The sequence below is a fragment of the Narcine bancroftii genome, chromosome 5, assembly GCF_036971445.1.
Source record: "Narcine bancroftii isolate sNarBan1 chromosome 5, sNarBan1.hap1, whole genome shotgun sequence".
NCBI classification, from domain to species: Eukaryota; Metazoa; Chordata; class Chondrichthyes; order Torpediniformes; family Narcinidae; genus Narcine; species Narcine bancroftii.
The window spans coordinates 57349080-57373859 of NC_091473.1; the positions used below are offsets into that span (position 1 = coordinate 57349080).

At 41.1% G+C, this 24780-nt stretch overlaps 1 protein-coding gene across 1 annotated transcript in view; it reads left to right on the forward strand.

Annotated features, from left to right (window-relative positions):
- The window catches only part of LOC138762680 (procollagen galactosyltransferase 2-like), a 175726-nt gene that overhangs the window by 19723 nt on the left and 131223 nt on the right, over positions 1-24780 (forward strand). The window lies entirely within an intron of this gene.

Consider the following 24780-nt stretch of genomic DNA (forward strand, 5'->3'; position numbering starts at 1 on the left):
CTAAACTATCTTGGAAAGCAGGATCGAATGATTGGGTTTTCAAGTTCAAATTCAAGTTTATTATCATGAACAATCTAACAAAACAGCATCTCTCCAGACCATGGTGCACTCAGAAGAATAAACAATACACAGTAGATTAAGATCACATAAATAACCAAAATAAATATGTATAAATATTTAGGATGACTTGCACAGTTACAGGATACTGTTTCTTATTTCATTCACTTATGCTGCAAACTTCCACCCTGACCTCACATTCACTTGGTCCATCTCCAGCAACATTCTCCATTTCCTTAATCTCTTTGTCTCCATCTCGGGAGACAAACTCTGGACAGACATGTTCTACAGCGACCTTGACTACATCTCTTCACACCATGCTCCCTGTAAGGATTCCATTCCCTTCTCGCAATTCCTCCGTCTCCGTCGCATCTGCTCCAAGAACAAGATCAGCAGAGATGTCCTCCTTCTTCAAACAACGTTGCTTTCCTTCTACCACAATCAACTTGGCCCTCACCTGCATAGCCTCCATTACCAACACATCTGCCCTGGCCCTCTCCGCCTCTACAGACAACAAGGAGAGATTCCCCTTGTCCTCACCTACCACCCCACCATCCTCCAAGTCCAAAATATCCTCCTCTGCCACCTACTATTAGCTAGACGGATACTCCCCTCTCCCCCCTCCCCACCACTCTCCATGTTCCGCAGTGACCACTCCCTCTGTGACTCCTTTGTCCTTTCCTACCTCCCCACCATTCGTCCCTGGGTGCAGACTAGGAGATTACTTTGTTGAACACCTTGGCTCTGTCTGCCAGAATAGTGTAGATATCCCAGTGGTCACCAATTTCAATTCCACATCCCATTCCCTTGATGTTGTGTCTGTCCATGGTTAGACTGAGTCCACCCGCAAATTGGAGGAACAACACCTCATCTTCTGTTTGAGCACCCTCCATCCAGATGGCATTAATATTAACCTTTACTTTCCTTTAAATCCACCCCTTCTTTACTGTCACTTTTTCCCCAAGTCTCTCTCTCTCTCTCTCTTTCTTCCCTTTTCCCTCCGTCTCCTTTTACAGAGCCAAAATCAATTTTCACCTCTCCTCTTATCACATCCAATTTTGACCTTCAGTCTTTATTCTTATGCTTTCCTGTTCTTTGTTTATTCGTTAAAGAAAGGCTCAGGCCCGAAACATCGGTAATATATCTTTACTTCCAATGGATGCTGCAAGACTGGCTGAGTTCCTCCCAGCATTTCTGAGTGTTTTTTACTACAATCACAGCAAGTGCAGACTTTCAAGTTTCACTGTCTACCAGTTTCACAGCATGTGGAAAGAAGCTATCTCCCAGCCTGGTAGTCCTGATTTTGATGGTCCTGTACCTTATTCTTGATGGAAGTGGGTTAAAGATACTGTGCGCTAGTGGAAAGGGTCTTCTATAATTCCTTGAGTTCTATGTCATCTAGAGAAGAAGGGGAGACCCCAGTTATCCTCTCCATTATTTTAATGATCTGTTTAGATTTTCGGTCTAATGCTTTGTAACTACCACACCATTCAATGATGCAGCCAGATAGGACTCTCGCAATTGTTCTCCTGTAAAAGATTGTCAAGATGGAAGCCAGTGGCCTTGCCCTCCTCAATCTCCTTACAAGGTGTAGGTGTTGCTGCACCTTTCTGAATAATGAAGAGGTGCTGTGAGTACAGGATGGTCTCTTATATGCATGCCAAGGAACTTTGTGCTCTCCACTTTCACTACAATGGGACCTTCGATGTGTAGTGGAGAATGGAAATATTGTCTCCAGAGAAATCCAACTGTAAGGGAATGGATGGCTGGCTGGTGAAATGTAATTTTATAAAACCAGATGATTCGGTGGGATGGGGCACCAAAATCGTCCTCCTGAAATCCCCAATTATCTCCTTTGTTTTGTCCATATTGAGACTTGGATTGTTGTTCTTGCACCATTTTACGGGCCCTTCAGCCTCCTGTCTGTAATGTGACTCATCATTGTTGCTGAGGATACTGTTGTATCATCCACAAATTTGATTATCCTGTTGGAAATGAATCTGGCAGCCTGAGCAATAGCGGAGTGAACACAGAGCCCGAGGTGCACCAATGCTCAGCTTGAGATTTTTGCTGCCAACCCAGACTGGTCTTTTGGTCAAGAATTCCAGAATGCAGTTGCAGAGAGGGGTGTTGAGTTCCAGTGAGGATAGTTTATCCACCAGTCTCAGAGGTATAATTGAGCTGAAGTCAATGAACAACAGTTTGGCATATGAGGCATAATTCTCTAGGTGGATCAGGATGGAGCAGAGAGTCAAAGTTTTGATGACATTTCGGAATTAACTTTGAGAATCGGAGATTAGATGTACTGGGTAAAATCTATGAATGGTTACTTTGTCATCTCTTGGAATGAGGCCTGAATGACCATTTGGGCTTGAGTCTGTATGTATGCCCAAAAGCTGTCTTTCATGAAATGACAAACCTACTGTGAGCAAAAAGGTTTGGCAATGCAGTAAGTTTTTTTTCATTTGAGATACGAAGTGAAATTTTGATCAAAACATGGTTTATGCACATTTTTTCATGGATTCCATCTTTACGCCAAGAAACACTGGCCAAGAATTTGAGTTGTTCCATGTATTATTCATGCATTTTTCATGAAAGGGTTGTCTGCTGTGAGGGTCATGGCAACATAACTGGTGTTTCATCTTGTAATCTATTTGTCATATACCTTTTGTTCAAGTTCTGACTATTTGTGGTTCCAGCATCACCTGAAACAATTTTTTTTTCCTGGGAAGAACTTCTTGATCAAAGTATGATAATTTCTGACAGCTTCCCATTAGGAGAGCCGAGTAATGATTATTCTTTTGGCTAGGTGAGTATGAGCGGTCAGATTTCTTTCCAGGAAGGCAACCATCCATTGCTGGTTCTAAATCTCTGATATTCATATTTTTCAATTTGGTAACCAGGTGAAAGTAATAGCATTTTATGGTTTTTCATTCCTGTTGCGGAAAGAATGAGAACATTTGCACTTTTAGTAACTAGTCCAGCAGAGAATAAGGATTGAATTTGGAAATGTTCTGTTGCAGGTGAATCCTTCATACATTAAGTGGCACATTTATGACATAACCCATTGAGAGGATCCCAAACAGGATAGGCTTGGCTTGGCTTTGTGGACAAAGATTAATGGAGGGGTAATGTCCACGTCAGCTGCAGGCTCGTTTGTGGCTGACAAGTCCGATGCGGGACAGGCAGACACGGTTACAGCGGTTGCAAGGGAAAATTGGTGGGTTGGGGTTGGGTGTTGGGTTTTTCCTTCTTTGTCTTTTGTCAGTGAGGTGGGCTCTGCAGTCTTCTTCAAAGGAGGTTGCTGCCCGCTGAACTGTGAGGCGCCAAGATGCACGGTTGGAGGCGAGATCAGCCCACTGGCGGTGGTCAATGTGGCAGGCACCAAGGCAGTCCTTGGATAATAGCCTCTTTATTTCCATTGTTAAGTTGCAGGAAATTGTGGCTCAGAATAGAGGGAAAATGCATCAGTTAATCATAGACATTATCATTGGTTAGAAATAATTCAGTGTTTGGCAATGGTAAAATCTTCACTTGAAAGAATCAAAAGAATTTGTAGGGAAGAAGGACATGGATTTGGGAGATGGGAACATCTTCTAGGGATTAAAGCCAGGGATTTAGTTTTTTGATCAGGGATTTGATGATGATTTCTGATTAGAAAAGGTGGGATCTCTATCTGAGAAAATTGAATCCTATATTTTTTCCAGCAGGAAAAAAAGCTGAATAATTTTTTTTAGTCATTACCAATGCATTTATTGACAGGCCTCTCAGCCAGTGAGATGGATAATGAAGTTAGGGTACAGCATAGGGCTTGTCCACAAAAAAATTATTGAACAGCCAACAGAATTGCTTTACACAATGATTGAAGAGTAAAGGAAGCTGAAACGATAGATTTTCTACAAAGGAAAGCAAGATGTTGTCTCCAAAGTAACCCTCCTGTTAGGGAATGGATAGCTGGCTGGTGAGATGTCATTTTATGCAGTAAGATGGTTTGGTGGGAATGGGAGGATTGAGCTTGGAGGGATGGGAAGATAGTTAGAAGCTGTTGAGGTGAGTTGAGGAGTAGAGTAAGGGGGAAACTGGAAGAAGCTTTGACTCAGTAGGCAAAATGGATGGGGGAGAAGTGGAACAAGGAGCTCACAAGTGGCCCCAAGCTGTGTCAAAAAAAAAAGAAATTCCAGGGGCACCTTATAGGGAGAACTATGGCAGAGCCTGGGGAATGAGGTTTAATGGGATGATTGAGGGTAAAGGAAAAGACCTAGAGAGCAACACATTTAATGGGAAAGGAAGTAAAATTTGGAAATCTGTGGACACCATGGTTGAAGTAAACACACATTGCTGGAGAAACTCAGCAGGTCAAACAGTGTCCTTTACATAGCAACAGTAAAACTACATAACTGACATTTTGGAATGCTCAAACCCAAAACATCGATTATGTATTTTTACCGTTGCTATATAAAGGACACTAACATCGAAGTACTCGAGCTGACAGAGTCCGCTAGCATCGAATCCACGCTGCTGAAGATCCAACTGCGCTGGGTGGGTCACGTCTCCAGAATGGAGGACCATCGCCTTCCCAAGATCGTGTTCTCTGGTGAGCTCTCCACTGGCCACCGAGACAGAGGTGCACCAAAGAAGAGGTACAAGGACTGCTTAAAGAAATCTCTTGGTGCCTGCCATATTGACCACCGCCAGTGGGCTGATATCGCCTCCAACTGTGCATCTTGGCGCCTCACATTTCGGCGGGCAGCAACCTCCTTTGAAGAAGACCGCAGAGCCCACCTCACTGACAAAAGACAAAGGAGGAAAAACCCAACACGCAACCCCAACCAACCAATTTTCCCCTGGAACCGCTGCAACCGTGCCTGCCTGTCCCGCATCAGACTTGTCAGTCACCAACGAGCCTGCCTCAGACGTGAACATTACCCCTCCATAAATCTTCGTCCGCGAAGCCAAGCCAAAGAAAAGAAAGAAATATAAAGGACACTGTTTAACTTGCTGAGTTTCTCCAGCATTGTTTTTACACATTTAATGGGGTTTTGTTGGTAAAAGTGGAAGGCCCCAATGGCATTTAATATGAATTGATCTGGCAATTGTTAAAAGTTACTCACGTTAATTTAATTCTTTCCACATGAAAATTTCCTTGACATTTACACATAGTAAATGGGTTAATTTGAAACAGCACTTTGAACAAAGTTCAAATCTTAGATATTTTATATCAGATAAATTAACTGCTCATTTCTGCCAGTCTTGAACTTAATGTAGATGAAAGAGGAATCTGGAGACAACAAGACAGCATTTGACTAAATGTAGCATCAAACAGCCCTGGTAAAATTGCCATAAATGAGAATTAAAGCTGACAAGTCATATCTCACAGAAAATTGTAATTGATGTTGCCAATCATTTAGCCCCAGGGCAATGTATTGGACCAGCTGCCTTCAATTCTTCATGAGTTCCTTTCCATCCATAAGATTAGAAGCGGGGATGTTTGCTGACAATTGTATACTGTTTGATTCCATTCACAACTCACCAGAAAAGGAAGTAATCCATACTGGCATGTCACAAAACCAAGTTGAAATTCATGCAGGGGCTGATGAATTGAAAGCATTTCTCATGCTTCATGAGGCTGCTGTGAGAGAATCTAATCACTAATCTTTGACCTTCAATAATGTCACAACCACTGATAACCTGCATCTACAAATGCATGTCAAAGGCTGCTTTACAGCAGTGAGTGTCTTGCATCTTGATTTCCTCAAATCCTTTAATGGAATGGTGTCCACTTGCCTTGATGAATATGTCTCCAACGACACTTCAGAAGTTCAACAGCATTCAGGATAGAACAGCCTGCTTAACTGGCATTGCAAGTACAATCTTAGCATTCACTCCCTCTGGCCTCACCAAATAAATGGTGCAGTTGATGCCATTTATAAAATACTCTGCAGTTACATGACTTGAATGCCTCCCAACCCCACAACCTCTAACCCCAAGGATGATAAAGGTCAGAAGGGCATAGAAATAAATTATGAGTTGCCCTATCATTTTCTCATCATCACAGGATTTATAATGTGGAACTTCCTCACCAGCAGCACAGTGGAAGTAATTTCAACAGAAGGAAAAAGAAATTTAAGAAGATGGCTCACCACCCCTTACTCACGGATAATTAGGACTGGACAATAAATATTGACCTTAGAGTGATGCTGAGTGACAAATGATTTAGAAACTGATTTGGATCAAGTGAATTCTGTTGAAGTATAAACAAATGGTTTAAGCCATATTAAAGTTGTGGAGTCCTTGGTCACCTTGCACCCATTACTGTGGATTCAGTTCTATGAACTCTCCTGCCATATTAAATCTTTACTCCATAAATCAATAAGACAGAAGAATGGTTAGTAATTAGAAAAATCAATTTTCCTATCAGTTTGAAAGCATTTGGATTTAAATCACAAGATGTACAATTATTGTTGTGTTAAAAAATCATTAGTCTACACAATAACTGCAGGTAAAATTAATGGTTATCCCCAATGGTTAGAACAATGGTTAGTCCAAAGATAAAAAAATAAATTATAACCTCTTCATGATCGTTCATCTCGATGTCTGTCCAGAGCAAACAAAATTACAAAGATTTGGACTGGATGATCTCAGCACTAATATTTATAGCTTCAGCAAATGACTTTAATAATCCCAAAATCAATTGGGTTTGTGTAATGCTGGAAGAGTCTTTGGTAAGGTGTGCACTACAGAGGGATTTAAGTTGTTAGATACCATTGGAGCTGTGCCCACTTTAGACAAGGAATGGCAAGTAGTGTATTGTAATCCCTGGTTGTTACAAATTTGTACACAGTGGCTAGTGTTGGTAGTGTCACGCCTACTGAGACTGTGCTTGTAAATCTATACACATCACCTCCTAATCAAGCTTGGACCCTGCCCACCCATTAATGGTTGATTGTTGGCATGGACTTGATAGGCTGAAGGGCCTATTTCTGTGCTCTATTACTCTTGGAAGTAAAACAGCCAATCCAGCATTCTGTGGCCCTTCAGCTGAGTGTGACACTGTGACAAATACTAAAATCCCTTCATTACCCCTGTGGTGGAACACGGCATTGAATATATACTGTACAGGCTGGCCCACCTCCGACTCTGTAATTCCTCCCCATAAAATTTCCCAATAAAAGCCTCCCTTCATACCAGGCTTGGAACTGGGCCAGCTGCATGTGAAGATGTGCCTGTAATTTCAGGTTATTAAAGCCTTTAATCGCACGCTTCAAGTCTGCTTGTGGTTATCGTTCAAGTTACAACCCCCGACTGTGGATATGATTCCAGAGTGATTTTATTTTCATCTGCTCTGTGTCCATTACTAATGTTGCTTCTTCCATTCATTGTCCAGGGGAGGTTCAGCAGCTGGAGCAGTTTGCCAAGTAGAGTTGGGGCAGTGGAGTTGAGTAAGAAATTATTAAATTTATGCTTAAAGGATTGAAATGAAATAGATAGGTGTTTTTTCACCCTGAAAATTAGTTCACAAGTGACATATGTAAAGCTGCATTTCAAGTATTTGAGCTAGCAATTCTCTATCCTTTTTTCGCAAACCATTAATCTTTGTGGACTCAGGGGCAAGAGTTTAAATCTTGTACTGTACATTGACAGATGGGAATAGGACAAAATGGCTTTGATTCATAGCTTTGCTTTATTCATTGGTTAAGAAAATTCTTTCAAGTTATTAAAACGTGATGAAAGGCTGAAAGGCCATTCCGATAGACCTTCAGTTTTATACATTAAAGTATTAAAAATTTTAGTACAAAACCATTTTTGATTTTTTTTCATGTGTGCAGGTCATTGTCCAAGTGAATATTTTTACTACCAGATTTATGCATTGTATTGACACAAAATTAATGTCAGATACAGTTTTTTTTTCTCCAGAGATAATGTAACTGCAGCATAATCATGAGATCATAAGATCATAGTGTACTTATTTTCTTGAATCTGGCACCGGGAATTCACCAGTTTATGAGCTGCGCACTTATATGCTGAAGATTGGAACAAACTTGACTAAAATTTCACACTCAATTTAGATGTGAATATTGTTTGCATTAGTTTAAAATAATCTAGAAATTAAAAGGTAGATATTGTGGTGGTCATGTGACCTATCCACCTGGCACCGGGTGGGAATGTGGATTTTGAAGGGTGATGTGACCACTCTGTCTGCAACCGAGTTGGAAGTTGCATCACCTGCTAATCAAACTTGGACCCTGCCCACCTGTTAGTGCACACCTGACTATCGGCCTCTTTAATCACCTAGTGATTACCTGGGGGTGAACCCTCCAGCTTACTGGGCTCTAAAGTCCACTGTGTGCAGTGGCTTTTACTCCTGAAATAAACCCTGTTCCTCTCCAGGTCATGAGGTTTGGAGAATGCTGGAGGAGTCTTTGGTAAGGTGTGCACTACAGAGGGATTGAGGTTGTTAGATACCATTGGAGCTGTGCCCACTTTAGGCAAGTAGTGGATTGTAATCCTTGGTTGTTATAAGTCTGTACACTTTTGATAGTGTTAAGTCCAATGTGACTGGGTTGTACTGTGTTTGAAAGTCTATACACAGTTGCTTGTGTTGGTAGTGTTTTGTCTGATGTGATTAATTATACTGTGTGTTACTGCTGTTATGATCCCCTTATGCATCTTTTAATAAAGATCCTTTTTGAGTCCAGATTTGTTGCTCTTTGACCCCACCAGACTTTTTCCCAAACCACACAATTCCATTGAAAAATATGATCAAATATTTTGCAAAGTACTGTTGAAACAAGACCAGTGGTTTTCTATTGGATCAGTCTTGACAATGCATATAGTATTTGCTTATGTTAAAATGCCTTGTGCCTCTCTGGCTCCTATTTCATTACTAATGAGAAAGATGATTTTTCAGTTATTCTACCAATTCACTTCTTGGTGACTATTTTACAGCACTGTTTTTGTGCAAGTAATCATTTTCTCGATAGTCTCACTACTATAAGCATTTCATCAGTAAGTGTCTCAGTGAATCCCTTTTAGTTTGTTGTCAAGTTACCTTTATTGCTCACATGGTACAGACAAGATACTGTTTCTCCAGAACCACAGAGAATATTTACATAAATATAGGTTAGAATAGATGTTCAACACATTTAAAACATAAAGACTTGTACATTAACAATCCACAGTACCCAATCCCCAAATGTTCTGAGAGGGGGTGGGGGGTGGGGATAACACTCTTGCCCAATCTGGATGCAAGGGCCCAAGTGCTGCGGTACCTCCTACCAGATGGCAGAAGGGAGAACAGTTTACATGAGGAGTGTGTGGAGACCTTCACAATGTTTATTGCCTTTTGCCTGCATTGTAAGTGTCCTTCATGGTAGGAAGAAAGCCCCCAATGATCTTTTCTACTGATTTCACTATTCTCTGCAGGATTTTGCGGTCCGAGGAGGTACAGCCTCCAAACTAGGTGGTTTCTCTTGTCGCTCCTGAAATATCAAACTGAGGCATGATATTCTAACAGCACACTAATTAATTATTTGCCTAAATTTGCAGCACCTTCCTGCATTTTGGAATCCCAATATAATACTGTTTTAACAAGTTTTCTTCCTTTGAACATTTGTACATTCAAGCTTTAAATTTCTCTGCTTCTGCCCTCTTGAAGAAAGAGGGAGTTGATAATCAGATCTTGAAGTTTAGAAGCGATAGCACAATTGCACATTCATCACACAATATGGTACCTTTTGATTGCTCCTTTTATAAAATCATAATTATTCACTCTATGTTGGACTTAGTAAGAACATGAAGCATGAGGCATCATCAAACCTACCTTGCCTTGACAGTTCATCGACCTCAACAATGACTTCTTTCCTTGATGTTGACTCTAAATTATCTTACTGCATCAAAATCTATCATAATAAATATAGATTCTGTACAGTCCAATGGGGAAGCAAATTTGAATGATTCAAAATTGAGGCAACAAATTTCATCCAAATTCAATCCTACACAAGTAATCCCTTATTGGGTGTTCATGGCCTTGCTGGGCTCCACAGCTAGAAGAAACCATGTCATCCTTAATTGTAGTAAGATGTGGTGTGTTGAGCTGATTAAAAAGGTAATTGAAAAGGCAAAGAACAAACTCTTTAGTTTATTACTTGTGTACTATCCATCAAGTTTTTCTGTGAAATCTATGCCTAGGGTTTCTCCTTTATGAGATTGGTCACAGGTTCTCATGGTGTTCTGGGTTTTGGCAATGAACTTCCAAAAACTCATCGCCCTGTTATTCCTTCTGTTCTCCTATTAAATGAGAGTCTAGTCCACATTTGCATCATTTTATTCTACTTATTACTGTTCCATTTTCTTTCATTTTCCATTTCTCCATCTGAGTTATTTTACAGAGCCAAATGGGTACAGAGGTGCCATGAATTGATTGTTTAATTTCGTGCAAGTTGACAACTTGGTTGGCAAAAACAAGTTGTGTCAAAGGGCCTTTTTTTCTGTGCACGTATAACTCCCGAATCTGATGAGTCACTTGAGTCTGATATCAAGTATATTCACTTTGGTGTTTCCTTGTCTTTCAGCCTTGCCCACACCCTGTGCAAGGCACCTTGAAAATCCATTGCACTCTTCCAATGTGTCCTTTCTTATAAATCAGTTACATACTCAGACAGCAGCAATAGAAATTTGCCATGACAGTGTTATATTTAAAATAATATTTTTACTATTAATTATTAATAATATTATACCTTGTATAACACATCTAAACTTAGCCCACAAGTGTGTGTGTGTGTGTGTGTGTGTGTGTGTGTGTGTGTGTGTGATACCCCAAACCATTACAGCTCAGGTCCAATTCTGAAATGCCAGTTCAAAGTTCAGTCTCAGAAATCTAGTGTTGACACACAGGCTTTGAATTGATGCAAAGAAGTAACCACGAAGAAGGTGGGTGACAGACTGTTATAAACTCACAAAATCCTTGTCAAGGTGCTTCCAGAGAAAATGTCCCTTCAGATGAGTGGTAGTCAAAACACCCCCTTTCTTTGTGTAGGGAAAATGAAGCGAGTGACTTTCGCAAAGGTTCCAGAACCCTTTCGTAGGTCAACTGAAATGACCATCATAATGGTCACGTTGTGGTAAACTAATTCTCCTTTCAGGGAGAAGACAAATTGTCCATTACACATAATGCCACTTTAGCACAGTATTCGTCCAAAGAGTTGCTGTTCTAACTGTTGCTTCCTTAAAAATGGCTGCTGATCACAAAGAGTGCTGTTCCTTTCAGTGTGTCTCTCACATGACTCTTCATTGCCTGGATAAAAGCAACACATTTCCACTCTTCTTTTCAAAAGAAGTGAAGTGAGTACACACTGTTCAAGTGGCTGCCAAACTCCATTCACTCCACAAATTGTGAATGGTCACAGTTTATACGAGCCCTCAATTTATTAACCCTTAAAGTGACAGTCCCACTAAAATAAAATGATTCCTAATAACATATTTTCAAACTTTGTTTGCTAATGTTATCACAGAAAATCAATCGAGCATCAGAACACAGCAACTGCTGAAACAGTCCAATGGGAGGCAAATTTATAGGAAAAGCTGGAAAGGGTGGTGGAATTTCTGAGTAAAAATGATCTGATTTACTTTTATACAGAAGAGCATAAAGGAGCTAGCCACATCTGCAATAACAGGAAAGAGTTTCTTTTTTAAAAATATCAGTAGTAGGAATGTCCAGTTGGTACTTGGTGCTTGGGCCTCTCTAGTCTGGAATAATTCTTTCTTCTCAGTCCTTGCATGGTTGCATGTTCTTCACCAGTTCTAACCTATTAATCAGAAACTCAGAGCAGAAAAGCTCACGTTATTTTTTAAAATTTTATTTTTAAAAATGTAAATGTAAACATACAGGGCGGTAGCAGGCCATTTTGGCCCACAAGAGTGCTGCCCAATTTACACCCAATTGATCTACACTCCTGGTACGTTTTGAAAGGTGGGAGGAAACCGGATCTCCTAGGGAAAACCCATGCAGGCATGGGGAGATCGCATAAAGTCCCTACAGGCAGTGCGGGATTTGAAACCTGGTCCCAATGGCTGGCAATGTAAAAGTGTTGCACTAACCACTACGTCAACCATGCTGCCCCAATGTTTTGTACACCACAACATTGTTTATTGTACTACAAGTGGTCTATGGTTTGCCTCAGGAATTTATGACTCAGAAACCTGTATTTTGTGGCTTACGTGAAGCAATGATGTACGCTCAAAAAATCTGCTTCATAAAGTGTCTTCTTAAAAATAAACTCACTGCTACTTTATGAGATATTTACATTTTACATCGAAGAGGAGACTAATGATTCAAAGCATTGTTGTCAGTAAGTTTGCAGGTTTTAGTGGTGATAAGAAAAAGAAATTCTTCATAGATAATCATAATGTAAATGTAGCACCAATTAATTAATTCTGGGCAATATGGGTATGCTGTGTGAGGAGAGATTGAGTAGACTGGTAATGTAATGTTCAGAAGAATGAACATCAAGTTCTAAAAGAGGTTGCTGAATCAGATGCAAGCAAAAAATTTCCCATGATTCAGGAGCCAGAGTGCATATTTTTAGAATACTCTTTCGGATTGAGTGGAGCAAAAGAAATGTCTTTATTCAGGGGTGATGAATCTTTGTTCTCTACCACAGAGGGCTGTGGATATGTTGATTCAAAGCAGAAATTGATAGATTTGTGAATGTTATGAGAAATAAGAAATAAGAGGGTGCTCAGAATCATTGAGGACCCCTTCTACCCTGCACACAGCATCTTTCAGCTTCTCCTGTCGGGAAAGAGACAGAGGATTATCAGAGCCAGGACCACCAGGCTGAGGAGCAACTTCTTCCCATAGGCAGTGAAAATACTGAACAACCAAATTAACTACTCACACTAACCATCCAGGAGTCTCATATTCATGAAGCAATATTTTTTTAATTTATTTGTATGTATGAATACTTATCCTGCGTATGTATTGTTTGCTATGTCTGGTTGTGTGTTTCCATGTATTGCACCAAGGACCAGAAAACACTGTTTCTTCAGGTTTCTTCTTTCTTCTTTGGCTTGGCTTCGCGGACGAAGATTTATGGAGGGGGTAAATGTCCACGTCAGCTGCAGGCTCGTTTGTGGCTGACAAGTCCGATGCGGGACAGGCAGGCACGGTTGCAGCGGTTGCCGGGGAAAATTGGTGGGTTGGGGTTGGGTGTTGGGTTTTTCCTCCTTTGTCTTTCGTCAGTGAGGTGGGCTCTGTGGTCTTCTTCAAAGGAGGTTGCTGCCCGCTGAACTGTGAGGCACCAAGATGAACGGTTTGAGGTGATATCAGCCCACTGGCGGTGGTCAATGTGCCAAGAGATTTCTTTAGGCAGTCCTTGTACCTCTTCTTTGGTGCACCTCTGTCACGGTGGCCAGTGGAGAGCTCGCCATAGAACACGATAATACTTGTGCAATCAGATGACCATAAACTTGACTTAGTTACTTGAGACTGGATTTTTGTGAATTTTATTAATTTACTGGCTAGTTCAGTTTTAATGGTGGGATACCATTAAAATCCATAGGTGAAGAGTGACATTCCAGAGAGCAGAGGGAGAAACATGTTGATTTGAATTGCATGATGCAAAGATAGAATTTAAAACCAGGTACCAGTAATAAGTGCTCAGGAATGTCTAATGATTGTTGTGAAAAGCTGCCAGTTTGCTTGAGCACTTAACATAGCAGAGTTAAACTGGTCTCCATCGCAGCAAGTTGCCCCACTAGTGCTACCTGGAAGTTCAGAGGAAGTCTAATTGCCATCACAGATCAATTGGAACAGAATATAACTTTCACATTAACTGATGATGCCTACATCTTGAGAATGAGTGTGTAAAATAAGAGCAATTCATTAAACAATATCTTCCCAATTTGGAAGCTCTGCATTCTTCTTGTGACCTTGTGATTGTGTGACTTGTTTAGCTGTCCACGGGTATTATATTTGATATGATAATTGCTTTCAGTAAAGGCCTTAAAAAAAATCATCTGTACAGTTGGATGCAAGTAAAATCAGTGTGGGAGAAAAGCAAGTTACAATGGAGGAGTTTAATACGAAAAAAGTGCTAGAGAAACTCAGCAGGTCACAGAGCATTCTTTATGGCAACAATACATAACCAACGTTTTGGGCTGGAGCATTTCATCAAGGTATGAGCAAAAAAAACAGACAGGTGCTTGAATGAAATGGTGGAAGGAGGAGCACTGCCTAACAGGCAAGAGGTGGGTATGGGTGGAAAGGCAGAGGAGAAAGATGCTGGTAAATTATCAGGGAGGGAGTACTGTAGTTCTATGAATGTAGAGGGAACTAGGTGTGGAGTTGAGGAAAGGAGACACAGGGAAAGGTAAAAAAGAGAGAGACTTAATACCATCTATTTGGAGAGTTCCCAGATAGAATATTAGGTGTTGTTCATCCAATTTGTGGGTGATCCCAGTTTGGCAGTGCATGAGGCCACAGACTGAAATGTTGGTGTGGGAGTGGTGCGCATAATTGAAAGGGTTGGCCGCTGGGAGATCCTTGCTATTGCAGCGAACAGTGATGGTGCTCAACAAAGTGATCTCCCAGTCTCTCCAATGTAGAGGAGACCATAATGGTAGAACCAGATGCAGTAGATGACCCCTGTAGATTTACAAGTAAAGAGTTGCTTCTCTTGGAAGGACTATTCAGGGGCACATGGTGGTGAGGGATGAGGTCTGGGTGCAAATGTGGCATTTACTGCATTCACAGGGGTGGGTACAATGAAGGAGATTGAGATTTTGAAACAGTGCTGTGGGATTGTGCTTGTGCAATATTCCCACTTTTGCAAGAAATTGAACTGTGCTTTAAACCATTCATTTAAATGTGTTTAAAACCAGAAAATGTTGGTTTCAGCAGATCAAGTAGCATCTGTTCAAAGAGAAATATAGTTAATATTTTGTGTTTAAATTTAAATTAAAATGTTAAATTTAGACATGCAGCACGCTAACAGGCCCTTTCGGCCCATGCTGCCCAAATATATCCAAATATATCCAAATATATCCAATTGACCTACACTCCCGCTATGTTTTGGAACGGTGGGTGGAAACCAGAGTACCTGGAGGAAACACATGCAGGTATGGGGAGAATGTACAAGTTCCTTACAGACAGTGTGGGATTCTAACCCTGGTCCTGGCTGCTGGCATGTAACAGCATTGTGCTGACCACGATGCCTCTCCTCAATGGGTTTGCCTTTTTTCTCTCTCCACTGATCCTGTTCACCTGCTATTTCCAGCATTTTATGTTTTATTTCTAACATATAGCCTCTGCAATTTGTTTTTGATTGAACAATAGTGCTTTCTGTGTGGAGTTCAGTTTGTTCTCCCTGGGTTTCCTTCAAATGTTCTAATTTCCTTCCACATCCCAAAACTGTGTGGGGTGGTAAATTAATTGGAGACTGTAAATTGTTCCTTGTGTTTAGGTGAATGGTTGAATCAGGGGACTAGTTCAAGAGAATGTTGGAGAGAATGGAATATAGGTTAGGGTAGAATTAGCATAAAAATGGATGCATGCTATTCATCATAGACTTGGTGGACAGAGGGCCAGTTCCTGTGCTGAACCTCTGTCTTGAAGCCAGATCTAGAGTGAGTCTTGGCTTGTATTTCTCTACAAAGATATTTGCTTAGATTTCCACCCACCCCCCCCCCCCCCCCCCAACCTCCAAGTCCCAGCAGTGGCACAGAGTACCTACAAACAACTCTCCTCTGAGCTTCTGGCAGCCATTTAAAAAAAAAACTGTACCCCTGTGCAAACTTTCTCCAGACATCCTTGAATAACTGCAGTGAACATAATCCACCAAACAACTGTCTTTGTAGCAACTTTCTGATGCCAAGCTTGTAAAGTAGCAGGCAGGGTCACCTCATCTCCATATTTCCCTGCAGAATGATCTCCGTAGTGAGCAGGTATGTAAAGAGTTTCTGTCAAAAGTAACTTGGAAGTTGGGAAGGGTTGCTGACCTCTGCTCTCTTTAACATATTAAAATGAAATCTAGTCCATTGTGGGCATGTACAAGTAAGTGGCAGGGACTTCAGGAGTGACCTTGGTACCCAAATCCATTGGTCCCTGAAAATGGTGACACAGGTAGATAGGGCAGTGAATAAGGCAGTTGACATACTTGCCTCCATCAGCAGAGGCATTAAAGTCATAGAGTAGTACATCAGAGAAAGAGGTCTTCTATCTCAACTCATCCATGCCAACCAAGGTGCCTACAAGAGCTGCTCTGTGTTTGGCCCGTATCTCACTAAACATTTCTTACATTGAGTATAAGTTAGGATATGATGCTGCAATTGTACAAAATATTGGTTAGGCCATGCTTCGACTATTTTGTACAGTTCTGTTCATTATAACACCACAGGAAGGATGGGTTAGCAGTAAAGAATCACTTGAATATTGCCTGGAGTGGAGGACTTTGTATATAAAGAAAGATTTGTAGCCAGCTGACATTTTGATGAGATCCTTCAATGTCAATTTGCCCTCTTCCTGGACGTAAAGGATCACATACTTTCTTCAAAGGGCAGAGGTACCCCAGGTATCCTAATTAACATAACAATTACAGCACGGAAACAGGCCATTAGGCCCTTCTAGTCCGCACCGAACCAAACACCCCTTTCTAGTCCCACCTCCCTGCACAATGCCCATAACCCTCCATCTTCTTCTCATCCATATACCTGTCCAACCTTTTCTTAAATAATACAATTGACTCCGCCGCCACTATTTCTCCCGGAAGATCATTCCACACGGCTACCACTCTCTGAGTAAAGAAGTTCCCCCTCATGTTACCTCTAAACCTCTGCCCCTTAATTCTTAACTCATGTCCTCTTGTTTTAATCTTTCCTCCTCTTAACGGAAATAGTCTATCCACATCCACTCTGTCTATCCCTTTCATAATCTTAAATACTTCTATCAAATCCCCTCTCAACCTTCTACGCTCCAAAGAATAAAGACCTAATCTGTCCAATCTCTCCCTATACTCTAGCTTGATATCTATTCCTCATCCACAATAGCAGAAGCAGAACGTCTGCTTAATTCTTTGTTGTCCATGGGACTCTGCTGTGTAGTAGGTTTACAATTATACAAGAAATCTGATAGCCCAAATCACTTAACTGTATTTTAAGTTCTCTCTCTCTCTCTCTCTCTCTCTCTATCTCTCTCTCTCTTCCCCTCTCCACCCTCACCTTCTGTTTTCTGTTGCAATCATATTCCAAACCATTCCCAATTATGGTTTGAGTCCCCTTCAAAATATTTGTCACTTCTTGCCTGCCACTCCAACATTTTATCCAAGGTTTGCATTACTGTTGAGATATATAGTTATATTACAAAATATATAGTGGCATTACACAAATTGATCCTCTTTAAAAAAAAAAAATCCAAATCCTACTCTCCAGTTATTCCCAACCATTTGGCTAATCTACAACCATTACAGAATTGGGAAGATCAGACAAATATAACATTGAGATTCATCACTGTATTGGGAAAGGTTGTGGCTGTCATGAGACAGCACTGCCCCCTACCTGGCTGGAGGACACATCAGCTGCCAATCAAAGCTTGGTTCCACCCCACCCATTAGTGCACACCTTACCATTGGATCCATGCAAATTACCTGGACTACACTCTCCAGCCTGCCTGTACGGCCTTAGGACATTGGTTGTTGTAATTGTACCTCCTGGTACTGAGCCATTGGTTCCCTATAAATGATCTGAGCTTGCCTCTCCAGCACTATAAAGGTGCCATGTGATCTTTGTTCTCTCTCTTTGCCAGCTTAGGACTACTCTCCTTCAATCCAGGCCTAGAAATTTGGAAGGGTGCTGGAGAAACTGTTGGTAAGATGTACACTGTTAAAAGGGTTGGGAGTTTTTAATTAGTGTCCCTTTCAGCATAGAGCCGTGTCTGCCCTGAGTAGAGGGGTGGTGGGGCATAGTAATGATTTGTTTCCCCCTTGATCATTGTATGTACCAGTTCTGTGTCTGACTGTTGTTCCCATGCTATTTTTCCCATGTTTGTTATTGCCAGCTGTTTCTATCCCACAGCTGTGTGTGTTTTTGTGGTGTGTGTGTGTTGCATCGGTTACCATTTCCCACAATTGCCTTCTGCAAATAAAATACTTCCCCATGAAAACTGTGTTCAGATTCCTTGCCTTTGAGATCTATGAAACCTGTTTCCTCAATCACCCTGTGAGCATGAAGAGTTATGGAGTTGTCCAGCATGCAACTTGTCCTTGGAAACCATCTGTTTACCCTTGTTTGGCCCCATTTGTCAAAGATATCTTCAACACTTCCTATCCACTTACCTCCACATTTCTTTCAAAGATCTTAAAAAGTACAATGATGAAAGGCCCATCTTAAATTATGACCTTTTTCTGTATAAATTAATATTTGGATATTTTTGTCTTTGCTCTTTACTTCTGTTGCTGTATTTAATTAAAAGTGGGAAGTGACATTTCAGAACCACTAATTCATTACTTAGAATAAACAAACTAGGAAAAATCACCATGTCTGGAAAAAAAATTGAGTTATAATCACATTTTGTTAGCTTGGAAATTTAAATTACTTGGCAACTCTGAAAAAGAAAGAGAATTAGCCATCTCAAATAATGGTGACTACTGGAAGCCAAAATGCTGACGCAAAATCAATCTGGCTCACTCATGTTCTCTTGAGAAGGAAGTCCTCCATCCTTGCTTGGTCACACCTGATGTGATCCCACACCCTCGGCTATATTCTTGACTCCTGCTGTCCTTTTCAAATCATTGCGTTTTCCTTACAGACATTTGCAAAGTGGTGTTTAAATGGGAGAACTGTCCCGCTGATCAAGGACAGGCAGATGTGGTCACACCCACAAAGTCAGAGTTTCCATCAAAGTTCCAGATTCATCCATCGGTCTCTGATGAAGAGAGAGCCAACACAAGGAAAGAAACTACTTGATCTCAATGCTATTAAACTTATCTGTTGACATTCATTTTCATTATGGAGGCAATTTTTGCACCAACAACATACTGGATATCGTTATGGACAAGAAATCAAGCTGGACAAGCCACATAAAACTGTGGTGACAAGAGAAGGTCAGAGGCTGGATGGTACATTATACACCTCTTTCCCTCTTTCTTTCTGAATACACTGTCTTAACAGGAATTAGCCTGGTGTCTGAAATCTTCACCCCAATAAAGAACATGTGCAGATCCACTAGAAGTTGGTAATGCTGATGGTGTTCAAATGCATGGAGCAGTTCAGAGTGTCTCAACTTTGAAACTGGGTTACTGGAAGTCTCATGGAACCCTACTGATCATTATCTTCAACTCTGCAGAATGCTTTATTTGCATTGAGAGTAAGAATAGTGCAGAACCCACTCTGGCTTGGGTGCTTCAATGTTCATTACCAGTAACACTGGACTGATCAGACTAGACCAAGTTCAGTTAATGAAGGAACAAATGCAATAGAGGAACTTGTCGCGGTTATGTACTTAACTTTATCTCCTGAAGACTTTTGTGATCGACAGGAATGGAAAAGCTGACATGGTTTCCATCGACAGGTTGAAGCCAGTGTATATTGATGGTCCCTGTTCTCCATTAGAGCTAGAGTCAAAGGACCAGTCACACCCTTTTTAGTTGGGCCATTCATCGCCTGTTTTGCACTACCTTACAAGGTTGGGCCGGACTGTCAACTCTCCGGACTGTTACGTAGTGGGACAGTTCCAATCAGTTGCCTCTTCGCCTGGTTCAGAGGCTGGGTGGGGGGGCATGCATGTGGAGAACTGTCACAGTTGCATACTTACCTTTGTCCGGAGGCGAATGAGAGTGTCAGGATCACCCCTGTGGCAGTGAGCCAATGAGAAGGTCAGAGGAGTTTAGCTGGGTGGTGTTTGGGGAGTTGAAGAATGCAATGTCATGTCTAGTGAATAATAAAAGAAAGTCTACTTCATGATGTGTTGAAAGAAATGAGAACCTGTATTCTTTATTTGTTTATAAGCTGTGGTAAATCACTACCTCAACAAACCCACTATTCACATTAACCTACCTGTTGACATTCAACTTTATTAACATAAGAAAATTGGCCATCACCAACGTATTAGCTATCATTTTAGTCATGAAACCTAACTGGACCAGCCACACAAATGCTACAGTTTCAAGAGCAGATCAGAGACTGGGGCAAGAGAGTCACCTCTTGTCCTCTTCAAGACAAGAACAGCTCAACTTGTCTGGATGAAAACAGCTCCAAACACACAAGAACCATCCAGAGGAATAGAAATCAGTCGATTTGCTACTCATCCACCACTGTGGGTACGGCAAGGTACGAACCCTGTCCAACTCCTCTCAAACCTCGTCTCCTGTGGAGACAGTTTCTGAGTGAACACAACCTCCAGTGAGAACACCAGGAAACCACCCCTGCTTAGTACATCTGGGTCATTGGAAGTCTCATGGAACCCTACTGATTGCACATTATCATACACTATCTGTTAAAGGAATCAGACCTCTTCCCTGTTGATGGCACTTGGAAGATGCTTTGAGAGTGTTAATGGCACAGAATGAACAATCTTGTGACAGTAACTTCTTTAACACCAGGTGTAAATGTGGTAACTCAGCACCACCTTCCACCCACCAACTTGCCTGAAGGGGAAAAAAGCATAAAATATGCACTTGTGGAATGGCAAGGGGCACTACCGTTTTTTTGCTATCTTTTCGATGAGGTTGAAAGTGGAGAGAACTGGTTTTACGCAGTTGTTACTTGGAAATCGGATGTTTCGTTAACATTAGGAAGATGGCATGCAGAGATTCATAGTTGTATCCCTTTAGAAAAAAGAACATATAATTTGAGGGGTAAATGTTTGGTATTTTTTACAATATTAGAACCTGTATGCTCAATTAATGGAACTAGACATAAATAGTTTCTTTGAATCCTTCAAACCATGAAGTTTTCCTTGAAAATTAGTAAGTGCTTTATTAGAAAAAAGTTTTTTTTCTGGGATCGAAGAGCATCCTCTGAAGCAATCCAAATCAATATATAACTGTGTTATTATGTATTTTAGATTTGGGTTTTAGTTGAGAAGGGCTAATAAGGGTTGGGGGCGGAGGAATTAGTTGGCTTTTTTTTAGGGTTTTTTCTCTTTTCTTTTTATACTAATTAATATATATTTGTAAACTCTATTGTGATGTATAATTTATTAACTGCTGTCATATATGTGTTGATTTTAAATAAAATATTCAAATAAAAACACTATGCCTTACTAGTAAGAACAGTAAAATAAACAGATTACCCTTTCAATATCTCATTCCCATGGGTGGGAATAAAAACACTATAAAAACACTATGCCTTCGGAGTAAGAACAGTAAAAACAGATTACCCTTTCAATATCGCATTCCCATGGGTGGGAGCTTGTTGTGAATGCATCATTTCTTGCATTTCCTACAGCAAAAATATTTAATTAGCAGTAAAACACTTTTAAGGTGTGATTATAGATGCACAATTTTATGTATGGTGAATTGTGGAGGTTTTTGTAAAACCTTAAGGGAAATTAGATCTGCTAATGGTTTCTAATTTTTTTTTATCAGCAAGCAGGTTTGGCATGCATTTTGTGAAGGGGTATACAGAGCCATTGTCATACCTACACTCCTGTTCGGCTCCGAATCATGGGTCCTCTACCGGCATCACCTACGGCTCATAGAACGCTTCCACCAGCGTTGTCTCCGTTCCATCCTCAACATTCATTGGAGTGACTTCATCCCTTACATCGAAGTACTCGAGATGGCAGAGGCCGACAGCATCGAATCCACGCTGCTGAAGATCCAACTGCGCTGGGTAGGTCACGTCTCCAGATTGGAGGACCATCGCCTTCCCAAGATCGTGTTGTATGGCAAGCTCTCCACTGGCCACCGTGACAGAGGTGCACCAAAGAAGAGGTACAAGGACTGCCTAAAGAAATCTCTTGGTGGTTGCCACATTGACCACCGTCAGTGGGCTGATCTTGCCTCAAACCGTGCATCTTGGCGCCTCATAGTTCAGCGGGCAGCAACCTCCTTTGAAGAAGACCGCAGAGCCCACCTCACTGACAAAAGACAAAGGAGGAAAAACCCAACACCCAACCCCAACCCACCAATTTTCCCCTGCAACCGTGTCTGCCTATCCCGCATCGGACTTGTCAGACACCAACGAGCCTGCAGCTGACGTGGACATTTACCCCTCCATAAATCTTCGTCCGCGAAGCCAAGCCAAAGATTATGTGAGGTACTGGTTCAGCACAAGGGACTTCTGAAAAAACATTTGCTGTGGGGAAGTTCTGGTTACAAGCCAGATCTTTATTCACACCACCTTGGCATCGGTCGCATGTTCAGTCAACCAGCAGCAGGCCTGATTAATTTGAAAAATCTATGGCACCTCACAAGCTGCAAGTGTTTGCTGTTGTTTTATATTTACAGAAGAAACTCTTTTGAGACTTGGTCGCAATAAAAACAAATACCACGCTGCAGGATGTAAGATAGCTTTGTGTAACCAGTCATTAAAACTAGCAGAGAAACCTGGAGTGGCATTTAAACTTTGGAGACAAAAGGTACAGAAACAGATTCTTCAGCCCACCATGTCCAGGACCACCTTATTGCCTATCTACATAAATCCTTTTTGCCAGCTTTAGGTCTGTAATAGGAGCAGGCGTGGGCCATCTGGCCCATTGAGACTACTGCACCATTCAGGAAGATCATTCAGATTTGTCCGAGTACATACATGGCATCACATAAAACTCTGAGAATCTTTCTCCTGTGGATGAGGCAGAATTATCACTTATCGGTGGTGCTTTTACATATATATATATATATATATATATATATAAAAAACAAAAGCTGTACACTGTATGTTTACGTAAACATAACAGATATAAACTGTGCAATACGGAGAGAATAAAACTAATAAAGTGCATAAGTAAGAGTTCTTAAATGAGTCCCTTACTGAGTTTGTTGTTGAGGAGTCTGATGGTGGAGAGGTAGAAGCTGTTTCTGAACTTGGTCTTGTGCCTTCTATACTTTTTATCTGATGGCAGTAACAAGAACAGAGCGTGTGCTGGGTGATGTGGTTCTTTGATGATTGCTACTGCCCTCTGACAGTAGCATTCCCTGTAGATGTTCTTGATGGTGGGGAGGGTTTTGGCTGTGATGTCCACTACCTCTTGGAGGGCTTTATGCTCAGGGGAATTGTCGCTGATCTGCTTCTTCACGATGCCATTGGTGTGTTGGGTCAAGGAAAGATCGTCCAAGATAGTGACTCCCAAGAACTTAAATCCTCTGATTTCCCCCAGTGGTCACTGGATTGTACACCTCAGGCTTTCCCTTCCTGAAATCAACAATCAGCTCCTTAGTTTTGGTGATATTGTGCGCAAGGTTGTTGGTGCACCATTCAGCCAAGTTTTCAATCTCCCTCCTGTATAGTGACTTGTCATCTTTCTTTATACAACCCACTACCATGGTATAGTTGGTAAATTTGTAGATGGTGTTATTGTCGTACTAGGACACACAGTCACAGGTGTAAAGTGAGTGGAGCATGGGGTTAAGAACAGCCCTGATGTGCTCTGGTACTGATGGAGATTGTGGATGAGATGTTCTTAATAATTTTCACTGATTATGGTCTAGAAGTGAGGAAATCTATGATCCAATTACACAGTGGGGTGCTGAGTCTCAGCTCTTAGAATTTGCTGATCAATTTTGAGGGGATAATGGTGTTAAATGCTGAACTGCAGTCAAAGAGCATCCTAATGAATGCATTTTTACTGTGCAGAGCCAGTGAGATGGCATTCACCTGTTGCTACAATAGACTAACTAGATGTATCCATGGCTGTAGATTCCATCCCACAGACCCTCCTTTCCCCATAACCCTTAATTCCTATATAATGCAGAAATTTATCTAACTGTCTCTTAAATCTATGTCATATGCATGGCATTCCTCACCTACTGTGACTGCATGCTCTGTTATACAGCCAACAGCGAAACATATGTTTCAACTGAAGCTTTCCTTGGCTTTCACTCCACAGATGATGCCTGACCATAAAGTTCTTCTAGAATTTTTTTTTCGTTTTGACTATTTTAGATTCTAGCATCTAAAATTTGTTGTCTACATTGTACGTATACTTCTTTTGGCTATTTAGATAAAAGGTTATCAATTCAAAATGATACCCATTTCTCTCTTCATGATCTACCTGATCTCTTTGTCATTTGAAATTTGCAGCATCTGTCGTTTTTTTCTCGACTGCAGATACTGATAAAACATAAAAGTGTTTCAAAAAGAATACACCACATTCATGTCTTGGCATGTGCGCACCTACCGGGTTGCGCACATGCAGCAGGAGAACAAGCAGTTTGACCTTGACATGGGACATGGCATTCTCAGTGCTCGGATAGGATGGGATCACTAAATCTCTTTCAGGCACTGAGTGATTTGGGTACAAACTTTATCTCAGAATTTATATCAGCTCATTATGATTTGCATTGTATTCATCAAACAGGTTAGACTTTGCTAATTTGTTTCTTGCTAATTATCATGTCGCTGTTGGCTGGATCACAAAAGACCCTTTTGATCCTGAGCTACCAGATGTCTGGATTGGTTGAATGAATATTTGAGCTTCCAGTGGCATGACTGAGTTAGCAGTAATGACCTGGACTCTGTTGGTTGTTTGGAAGAACTTGTTCATGACTGTGTGCATTCACACGACAATCC